Below are 11154 nucleotides of genomic sequence, written 5' to 3'. Positions count from 1 at the left end.
TCTGTTGGCCATTTGGATGTCTTCTTTGGAAAAATGTCTATTCAGGTCCTCCACCCATTTTTTAATTGGGTTATTGGGTTTTTTGGTGTTGTATAAATTCTTTATATATTTTGGTATTAATCCCTTATTGGATGTATCATTTGCAAATATCTTCTCCCATTTAGTAGGTTTTCTTTTTGTTTTGTTGATGGTTTCCTTTGATGTGGCAAAAGCTTTTTATTTTCATGTAGTCCCAATAGATTATTTTTGCTTTCATTTCCCTTGCCTTAGGAACCATATCTAGAACAATGTTGCTATGGCTGATGTCAGAGAAATCACTGCCTGTGTTGTCTTCTAGGATTTTTATGGTTTCAGGTCTCATGTTTAGGTCTTTAATCCATTTTGAGTTTATTTTTGTGTATGGTGCTAGAAAGTAGTCCCATTTCCTAAGTGTCCATCAGCAGACAAATGGATTTCCCGTACCTTAGAGGCCATATCTAGACAAATTTTGCTACTTTTATCATTTTTTATTGCATTGTTGTCAGAGAATGTGATCTGTATAAAATCTTTCTTTTTCTCCTTAGAACTTCTTAAATTGTCTTTTTAGTCTAATACTTTCAAAGACTATTCTATGTGTCTTTGAAAAAAAAGTGTATTTACTATTTATTGTATATATTTATATACATACAGTATATTACATCAAGCTTCTTAAGTGTACTATGCAATATCTCTTCTGTTTTGTTTTTTATTTATTATTTAGTCTATTTAGTGTGTCTTTACTGGATATTTTTCTTTTTTTAAGTTCCCCCAACATGGGGCTTGAACTCACAACCCTGAGATCAAGACCCGAGCTGAAATCAGGAGTCAGACGCTTAACCAACCGAGGCACCCAGGAGCCCTCTTTACTGAATATTTTTAAATCCAATCTAAGATTTTAATTTTTTCCAAAAGGAGAACTTATTTCTTCAAACTTGTCCCCTACCACCCTCCCTGTGATCAAATATATTAATTTTCTCTTTAAATTTACATAGTAACTTTTTTATTATGTACCATTATTCATTTTTTTTATTTTTATATTTTTGGAATTTTTAATGACTGAAACAAAACAGATCTAAAACCGCAGCTTCTGGAAGAACCACTTGCTCTTGCCAGTCTTGTACCTCTCCTCGAACTTGACCTTGGCCTCTCGTCGGGCCTTGCATTTAACAGCAAGGTCTCTGAAGACATCCTTGTTGATGACAGTTTTGTCCAAGGGGATATCCACAGAGTACCTTGTGGGCATGTGGTGATTATAGTTATAAATTTTCAAAAAAGACTTGATCTTCAACCTCTTGGTGATTTTCTTCTTGCCCATGGCAGCTGTCACTTTGTGGGGACAGCGGTCAATTCCAGCCACCAGAGCATGGCTGCAGGGATGGTCTGAAGGGCCATCATCAATATTCTTCACAATGACCACTTTGCGTCCGGAGCAGTGTCCGGCCAGGACCAGCACCACCTTCCCGGGTTTCATGAACTTGCCCATCTCGACATTAGCCTCTAGAGCCTACAGCAGAAAGGAAGAAACCACCATTACTCATTTTAACTTGACACATTCCACCGATACCTTTGCTCAGCACTGTTTCTTATTTCTTTCAAATTTTTCTCTTTTAGATTTGTATTTTCCTTTGCTGGATTATAACCTTGAGTACTTATCTTATCCTCCAATCTAACTACTCATCTAATTCTAAATCCCTGTTTATTTCTTAGGGTAGTTTAGCTACTTATTTGCCCCATACCAAATAAGACAAGCAAATCAACAAGGGCCTTATATTATTTAACATACACGCCCATTTGAGTTCATTTCTAAACAAAGGCTTTTCTCTACTTGAGAAGAATTCAGTGGACAACACTACAGTTATCTTTTTTCCTTGTTTCATTTCTTTTAAAGCAAAATTATTAAATACGTCAAATAGCCAAAACAATCTTGAGAAAGAACAAAGTTGGAGGCATCATGCATCCTGATTTCAAACTATATTACAAAGCTATAGTAATTAAAACATTATGCTATTGGCATAAAAAGAGACATATAGATCAATGGAACAGAATAGAACCCAGAAATAAAGCCATGCGTATATGATCAATTAATTTATGACAAAACAGCCAAGAATATACAATGGGGGTAAGGGCAGTCTCTTCAATAAATGGTGCTGGGAAAACTGGACAGCCACATGCAAAACAAACAAACAAAAATGAAAAGGAAAGAAATAAGAAAGAAAGTGGATCTTACACCATACACAAAAACTAACTCAGAATGGATTAAAGACTTGAACATAAGGCTTGAAACCATAAAACTCCTAGCAGAAACCAGGCAGTGAGTTCCTTGACATCATTCTTGGTGATGATTTTTTGGATCTGACTCCAAAAGCAAAGCCAATAAAAGCAAAAATAAACAAGTGAGACTACAAAAACTAAAAGACTTCTGCACAGCAAACATCAACAACATGAAAACGCAACATTCTGAATAGGAGAAAATATTTGCAACTCATATATACAATAAGGGGTTAGTATCCAAAATATTCAAAGAACTCATATAATTCATGAGTTTTTAGTTTTAGCAAAAACTAAAAAGCAAAAAAACCAACATTTCCATTAAGCAATGGGGAGAGGATCTGTATTTTTCCAAAGAAGATATACAAATGGCAAACAGGTACATGAAAAGGTGCTGGACATCACTAATCATCACTTAATGTAAATCAAAACCACAAAGAGATATCACTTCACACCTGTCAGAATGACTATTATCAAAAGACAAGGAAAAAAAAAAAGACAAGAAATAACTAGTGTTGGCAAGGAAGTATTGACAAGGAAAACTTTGTGCTCACCTGCCATGAGAGGTAAGGGCTGTAAACTGGTGCAGCCAGTAGGGAAAACAGTTATGGAGATTCCTTAAAAAATTAAAATAGAACTGTCATATGATTCAGCAATTCCACTTCTAGATATTTATCCAAAGGAAGACAAAAACACTAACTCAAAAAGATATATGCACTCTCATTTTCTACGCAGCATTTTTAATGATAGCCAAGACATAGAAGCAAGTGTCTAATAATGCATGAATGGATAAAGACAATGTGGTATGTAAATACAATGGAATATTATTCAGCCACACAAAAGAAGAAAATCTTACCATTTGTGACAACATGGATGGACCCTGAAGGCATTATACTAAGGGAAGTAAGTCAGAAAGAGAAAGACAAATACCATATGATTTCATATGGTATTATGAAAAATATGTAAAGTGCATATAAAATCTGAAAACAAACAAACTACCAAACTCATAGGTACAGAGAATAGACTGGTGGTTGTCAGAAGCACGGGGTAGGGAGTGGGCCAGATGCATGAAGTAGGCAAAGGGTACAAACTTCCAGGTATAAAATAAATGTCATGGGGATGAAATGTACAGTATGGTGACTGTAGTTAATAATACTATATTATACATTTGAGAGTTGCTAAGAGAGTAGATCTTAAATGTTCTCATCACAAGAAAAAAACTAGTATGGTGAACAATGTTAACTAGACTTACTGTGATAAGCATTTCAAAATATATACAAATACTAAATTGTGTTGTACACCTGAAATTAACCTCATGTTATATGTTAATTCTATTTCAATAAAAAAATTAAACCATAGAAGATACGGTATGGTTCTATTTCTTTGAATAATTTAAAATAAACAGAAAAATGCTAGACACATAGTAGACACTTAAATTGATAGATTTGTTAATGTGTTACACTGAATTAAATTCTAGATAATGTCTCTTTAAAAAGCATGCAAATTTGAGTTCGGCCAGTAGTATTTAAATTTCATTTGAACTTTTTCTTAAATGAAAGCCTACATTAAAAATAAATATGTAAGAGATAAAGATGGAATTGTTCTGACTGAAGCAGAGGATCCATACCATGAATGCCCACTGTGTCTCCACCTCTTAACCCAAATACCCCTCCACCACACGAATCATTGGAGAAGTTCTATGAATCCCCTGAGGTTTATTAGAACACTTAAACATGAGCTTAGTCTCATTATATACCTGAATAATTCTTTGTAAGTAAAAGTCTTTGTGGCTTCTTAATTAACTAATGTTTTAATGGCTCTTCTCTTTGGATTTTTATAAAGGAAAAATATGAATAATTCAATCTTTAGATTCTAAAATCAAAAGCCATCTGATAGGGGTACCTGGGTGGCTCAGTCGTTAAGCGTCTGCCTTTGGCTCAGGTCATGATCCCAGGGTCCTGGGATCGAGCCCCGCATCAGGCTCCCTGCTCAGCGGGAAGCCTGCTTCTCCCTCTCCCACTCCCCCTGCTTGTGTTCCCTCTCTCACTGTGTCTCTCTCTCTCTGTCAAATAAATAAACAAAATCTTAAAAAAAAAAAAAAAAAGCCATCTGATAGCCCAAAAAGATTTCTCAAGATGAAAAATGCACTCATCATGATCAAAATGAATAAAAATAAAACCAAGAAAACTCTCTTCTCATCCAGACTTCTTAGGAGTCACGTAAATAGCCAGCTATATACCCAAAGAGAAAAATCACCTTTGATTACAGTTTGGCATAATCACATGTCCCCTAATAATCTCTGCTCACTGACTCCATCACTAGGAATGTTTGTGTCCTAATCCCATGTGGATATTCATTTTCTTCAGAAGCCAAGTTATGTGTCTCTGAATCAGACACACACCCATACTTTACACTAAATTTCCATGAGCAATTCTGTCTGCATTTACTCAGAATGTGACCTGAACAAAAAAGTATTCAGGACTTGATTATAAATAGATTCTTTTGGTAGTTAAAAATCTGATTCCTTTCCTAACAGCTAAAATGCCTTTTGGAGATTCTAAATACTTATTTTAAAAAGTCACCTAATCCCTAAAATAGTAGATTTGCCTTTTATAAATCATAAATGAAAGAATGGTCTAAAATCTAAATGTAAGTATTTTACAAAACGAAGTGCTGTGGAGCTTATTAAATCCAGACTTTAAAATATTGATTTTTTACCTTCAATACTATATAACCATTCTAAATAATACTTATTTTCTCTATTGGTATATCCACATTGTGATTTAAGTAACAGTAAGAAGAATTTTATATAGCTGTCAAATTTCTAGATTTGAAACTAGATTTTAGAGATATACTTTCTTGGTTGTTTGAATAGCCTTTATAATGAGGTACGTAAAATTTGTAAGTAAAGCTAAAATAAACTGTGAAAAATCTTAGATTATTTCTTAATAGACAATGTAAAGCTTATGAAATACCAAGAGGTGCTTTGATATTCCATCTTCAAAATTCATTTTATGCTTCTTTTATTTTTGTATTGATTTACATTTGGTTTAAATGTACATATGTTGAATCACAGACCTGTACCTCTGAAACAAATAATATATTATATGTTTTTTTAAAAAAAAGAAGATAGTAGGAAGGGAGAAATGAAGGGGGGGAAATCGGAGGGGGAAACGAACCATGAGAGACTATGGACTCTGAGAAACAAACTGAGGGTTCTAGAGGGGAGTTTAAACCTAGAGTTAAACTAGGTTTAACCTGGTGATGGGTATTAAAGAGGGCACGTATTGAATGGAGCACTGGGTGTTATATGCAAACAATGAATCATGGAACACTACATCAAAAACTAATGATGTAATGTATGGTGATTAACATAACATAATAAAAAAATTTAAAAAAATAAACGTACATATGTTTCCAGGGGGAAGAAAACAGTATATCCAAAGGAATACATAACAACATGTGATGCAGCATTTTGAACATTATTTTGACATCTCTAATAAAAATCAGGACATACTTCAAAGTATACATCAAGAACTATTACTCATAAACCCAGAGCAAATGAAATGGAAAATAATATTCTCAGCAATTTTATTTGGATTACATTTATCCATGTTTACTTGCTTCTGTACACTTAGACACACTAATACTAAAAAAAATTGTTGGCAAGAGGAGCTATGCTAAAAACTTTTCCTAAGACATTAATTCCCTCTTATTTTTTGGAATGCATAATCTTTAAATTTTACTGACATTGTAAATCAATCAAAAGTGTTTAGCATACCAGTGAGTATATGCTTCAGAGTTAAGTGTATGATAATGGAAAAGATGAAAAACACTACTGCACCACTGGTATTGGTGGGAATGCTTATCTAATTACACAGCTCATCAGCTCCTGCCAACTAAAAGGGCAACAGCCAGGTGGAGCATCTTGATTTGCCATGTAGTTCTTTAGCAGGAATGTTCAAAGATATTTTATTAAATTTGAAAGACATAAGCATCAAAGATCAGTTATTAAACCACCCAGAAAAATGTACTCTTCCAGGCTTGTTTTTGGAGCAGTAACTTCAGCCATCAAATATGAATACTTTTTTATGACAGACTGTTACTACTCAAGGGTAAACTTCAGCTACAATCTTCTTTGACATTTGCAATAATTCTGAGTCTTTTCCTGTATGGCATAGTTTTTTAGTAAACCCAACTCTTAAACAATTGTATAATCAGTGGCACACCCAACAGGGTACAGGTCCTCTTCACAGAGAGAACAACTAATAAAGCTCTCAAAATAAAAATAAAATAAACAAAACATCTCTCCTTTATCAGTAACTGCCATTTATCAAAATCCGGGAACAGTAAGGCTACACAATACGGCTATCCTCACAAAGAACAGTCACCTACAGATTTAATTAAGCATAAGCTTATGCAGTTCTAGAGTAAAGTACCAATTTTTCTTCATTAGAGTAAACCTTAGATAGAAGTCACTAGGAAATACAGGGGCGCCTGGGTGGCTCAGTTGGTTAAGCAACTGCCTTCGGCTCAGGTCATGATCCTGGAGTCCCTGGATCGAGTCCCGCATCGGGCTCCCTGCTCGGCAGGGAGTCTGCTTCTTCCTCTGACCCTCCCCCCTCTCATGTGCTCTCTCTCATTCTCTCTCTCTCAAATAAATAAATAAAATCTTTAAAAAAAAAAAAAAAAAAAAAAAAGAAGTCACTAGGAAATATGCCCTGTTGTTCCAACTGTCTCCTGTTTTTGGTCATTTAGTTACCAATTGGTCCTTCTCTTGTCCCATGGTTCCTCACCCTCCATGTTAGATTGTTTCCACACTCTGTAAGAAATACCTGCCTCTGCAGATGTTCAGTATATGTATTTTAAAATACAATACACTGTCTCAAACATGTCTACATCAATAGCTGTTTGTACTTTTTACTGAACAAATGATAGTAATTATCGAAGCATCATGTAGTATTCCTGTCCTCATTTCACATGATGCCATGTACCTTCTATAAAATGCTACCTTCTCTGTTCCTTAGTACCACAATAGGTTTTGTGGAACACTTTGGGTAAGCAGAACAATGGAGAAGAAGGAAAATAAAACTGTTACTGAATACCTACCACGTGCCAGACTGTTATACCATATAAATATTATACTTTTGTCTGATCTAATTCTTAACTCCTTAAGGTAGATATTTTTATCCTTAAATTAAAATTAAAGACATCAAGAAAGACTTCAGGAGGCAAAGATACATGCCCAGGTCATACTAGTGTTACTGATAAAACCAAATGTGAATAATTTCTGGACCTCAGTCTGCTTTATATTATAGTTTCTAGACACCATGGAACCTAAAAAAATTTCCTGTCATTACTAGTGAGACCTCTGCTCTGTGGTTATTCTCTGCTTTGTACTATCACATTTCTTCCTATTCTCTTCTCCTGCCTCACCTTATAAAGTAGTTGAGGTACAAACAATTGCTTGTAGTTCCATGGGAATTTTCTTGTTTGACTATTTTATTAACAGCTGTATCCACAGAAAAGATTTAGCATTGTCTATGACAAGGCAAGGATATTTACAATTGGTGATTCTCAAGTCATATTGTTCTAATAATGTTTAATATTGTCTTTAGGAACTCAAAGATAGGAATAGAAGGCATGTTTGTTCATTTTAAAAGTGGGCAGCCTTGAATGCTTGTTAACACACAAATGTAATAGAGATCACTGGTCAGAACTCTTATAGATTAAAAACAATTTGAAGTTTGAAGTGAACTCAATGAACTAAAAAGAGAAATAGAATTAAATTCAATAAAAGATGTCTGCTCTCATGGCTTTTATTCTACATAGTGCTGGAAGTTCTAGCCATTCAATACTGCAAGAAAAGGAAATAAAAATCAGACAACTTGGAGAGAAATAAATAAAACAGACTGTATAGGCTGATGACATCATTATTTACATAGAAAATTTCAAGAACACACAAAACACCTTCTAGAACTAACAAATGAATTGTGTGCTTGAATTTGATGAAGGCCAATTTATCACTTTTTGCTTTTAGGAATTGGTGTGATACTTAGGTAGAGGTTTTCGAAAGAAAACCTCTAGTGCAAGATTTCGAGATGTAAGATAAGCACACAAAAATCAATTGTATTTCTATATAGTAGTAATAAACATGTGGATGCTAAAATTTTAAATGCATACCATTTATAATCATTCAAAAATTTAAATGCTTAAGTATAAATCTAACAAAAAATATAGGATGTATATGCTTAAAACTAAAACCAAAGATGAAATAAAATCAAAGAAGTTTATACCTTTTGATCACCTTCATCCATTTCATTCATTGATAAAAAAAGGATAACTTTTTCATTAAATGGTGCCAGACAAGCAGAAACAAAACCAAAAACCTCTACCTAAGTGTCACACCAATTCCAAAAAAGCAAAAAGTGATAAATTGGCCTTCATCAAATTCAAAGATATTTAATCTGTGAAATACCCTGTTAAGATTATAAAAAGCTAAGCTACAGAGTAGGACAAAATATTTGCAAACCACATATCTAACAGGACTAATATCTGTAATATATAAAGAGCCTTCAAAATCCAGCAGATAAAATATAAATAATCCAGAAAGAAATTGGACAAAAAAAATTAAACAGACATTTCACTAACAAAGATATTTAGTGAATAAATACATTAAAAGATGTTCAGTATCATTACCCATTAGGGAAATGCGAATTAAAACTACAAAAAGATATCACTATACACTTAGCAAAATGGCTAAAATTTAAAAATAGTGGTAACACCAAATGCTGACAAATATGTGGAGAAATTGAATTACTGTACATTCCTGTTAGAAATGTAAAACAGTGCGACTACTCTGAAAAGCAGTTTGACAGGTTTTTTTAAAAAGTTTTTAAGAACTAAATATGCAACTACTAATCAACCTAGCAACTGTACTCCTGGTTATTTATCTTAGAAAAATGAAAACTCAGGGTCACACAAAAACCTGCACATGAATGTTCTCAGAAACTTAATATGTAAAAACCAACAACTAGAAACTGTCCAAATATCCTTCAACAGATTAATGGTTAAAGAAGCTATCATACATGAAACATGGATTACTATTCAGCTATAAAAAGAACTTTTTAAAAAATTCCAGAAGAGCTAACATACGGTGTTATATTAGTTTCAGGTGTACAATATACTGATTCAGCAATTCCATACATTACTCAGTGCTCACCAAGATAAGTGTACTCTTAATCCCCTTCACCTGTTTCACCCATCCCCTCTGGTAACAATCAGTTTGTTTTCTACAGTTAAGAGGCTGTTTTTTGTTTTATCTATTTTATTCTGTTTGTTTTGTTTCTTAAATTTCATGTATGAGTGAAATCATATGGTATTTATCTTTCTCTGATTTATTTCACATAGCATTATACTCTCTAGATCCATCCATGTTGTTGTAAATAACAAGATTTCATTCTTTTTTTATGGCTGAGTAACATTCCATTGTACATATATACCACATCTTCTTTATCCATTCATCTATTGATGGACACTTGGGCTGCTCCCATAATTTGGCTATTGTAAATAAGGCTGCAATAACCATAGGAGTTTTTCCACAGTGGCTACACCAGTTTGCATTCCTACCAACAGTGCATGAGGGTTCTTTTTTCTCCACATCCTCACCAACACCTACTGTTTCTTTTGTTTTGGATTTTAGCCATTCTAACAGGTGTGAGATGATATCTCATTGCAGTTTTAATTTGCAGAAAAAGAACTTCTGCTATACAGAAGAACCTGGATGAATACTCAGAGAACTTAATGAATGGGAAAAGCTGATTTCAAAAAAGTGACATTCATGAGATGACAAAATTGTAGATTTGGAGAGGGATTAGTGGGTACAGGGATTAAGGAACAAAAAGAGAAGTGAGTGTGGCTATAAGAGGGCAACATAAGGAATCCTTTTGATGCCATGTTTTGTATCTGGACTGTATTAATGTCAATATCTTGGTTATGATATGGTACTATAGTTTTGTAGTATGTTACCATTGGAAAACTCAGTAAAGAGTACGTGGGATCTCTCTCTTTTTTTAAGATTTATTGATTTATTTAAGAGAGAGAGAGAGAGAAAGAGAGCAAGGAGAAGGGCAGAGGGAAAGGGAGAGAAGCAGTCTCTCCACTGAGCAGGGAGCCCGACACATGGCTCCATCCCAGGATCCTGAGATTATGACCTGAGCCAAAATCAAGAGTGGGAAGCTTAATTGACTGAGCCACTGAGGCGCCCCCCATGGGATCTCTTTGCACAACTTCTTGCAACTGCATATGAATCTACAATTATCTCAAAACAAACAGTTAAATTAAAAATATTTGAAGACTGAAGTAAACTTAATAAACTACAGAAACAATTAAATAAAATAAAGTATAAATTAATCCTTGAAAATTACAATAAGAAATTGGACCAGAAACAATTTAAAACTATTTTTTGCATTAGTTTATTAAAAGCATTTCAAGAAGTGTCATTCATTCCTGTATTTGTTCAATACTTCATTTATTCAACTGAATATTTTCAAATATTAACTAAGAACTTTGAAGACATTGTCCTTTTCAAAACACTTAAAATTGTGTACTGCATTGATTATGTGGTTTTTCATGGACCTTAAACATTGACTTAAAATATCTCTATAACATTACTTTATTGTATACAAACACGTAACTACAGATTAGGTTCTCATGCTTATAGTTCTCATTTAGCAATAAAATAAGTGCTGAAATTTGTAGCAGTGCCTGGCTGTAATCAGATCCAGATGATCCTAATGATCCAGAATGTGCCTAACATATATATGAAAATACAAAATATTCAAATATTAAAACACAAACATAACATTT

General features: G+C 33.7%; 1 long non-coding RNA gene and 1 pseudogene across 1 annotated transcript in view; both read right to left on the bottom strand.

Moving 5' to 3' along the window:
* Nucleotides 1–870: 870 nt before the first annotated feature.
* On the bottom strand, nucleotides 871–1536 carry LOC118533327 (large ribosomal subunit protein eL27 pseudogene; annotated as a pseudogene).
* A 1303-nt stretch (nucleotides 1537–2839) lies between these two features.
* The window catches only part of LOC118533343 (uncharacterized), a 193447-nt gene continuing 185132 nt past the window's right edge, over nucleotides 2840–11154 (bottom strand). The window contains exon 3 of the long non-coding RNA XR_013440904.1: nucleotides 2840–2903. This is a non-coding gene — a long non-coding RNA (uncharacterized LOC118533343). The remainder of the gene's footprint in view (nucleotides 2904–11154) is intronic.

The sequence above is a fragment of the Halichoerus grypus genome, chromosome 9, assembly GCF_964656455.1.
Source record: "Halichoerus grypus chromosome 9, mHalGry1.hap1.1, whole genome shotgun sequence".
NCBI lineage: Eukaryota > Metazoa > Chordata > Mammalia > Carnivora > Phocidae > Halichoerus > Halichoerus grypus.
Note: the sequence above shows the minus strand (reverse complement) of the source record. Positions and strands in the feature narration are given on the sequence as shown.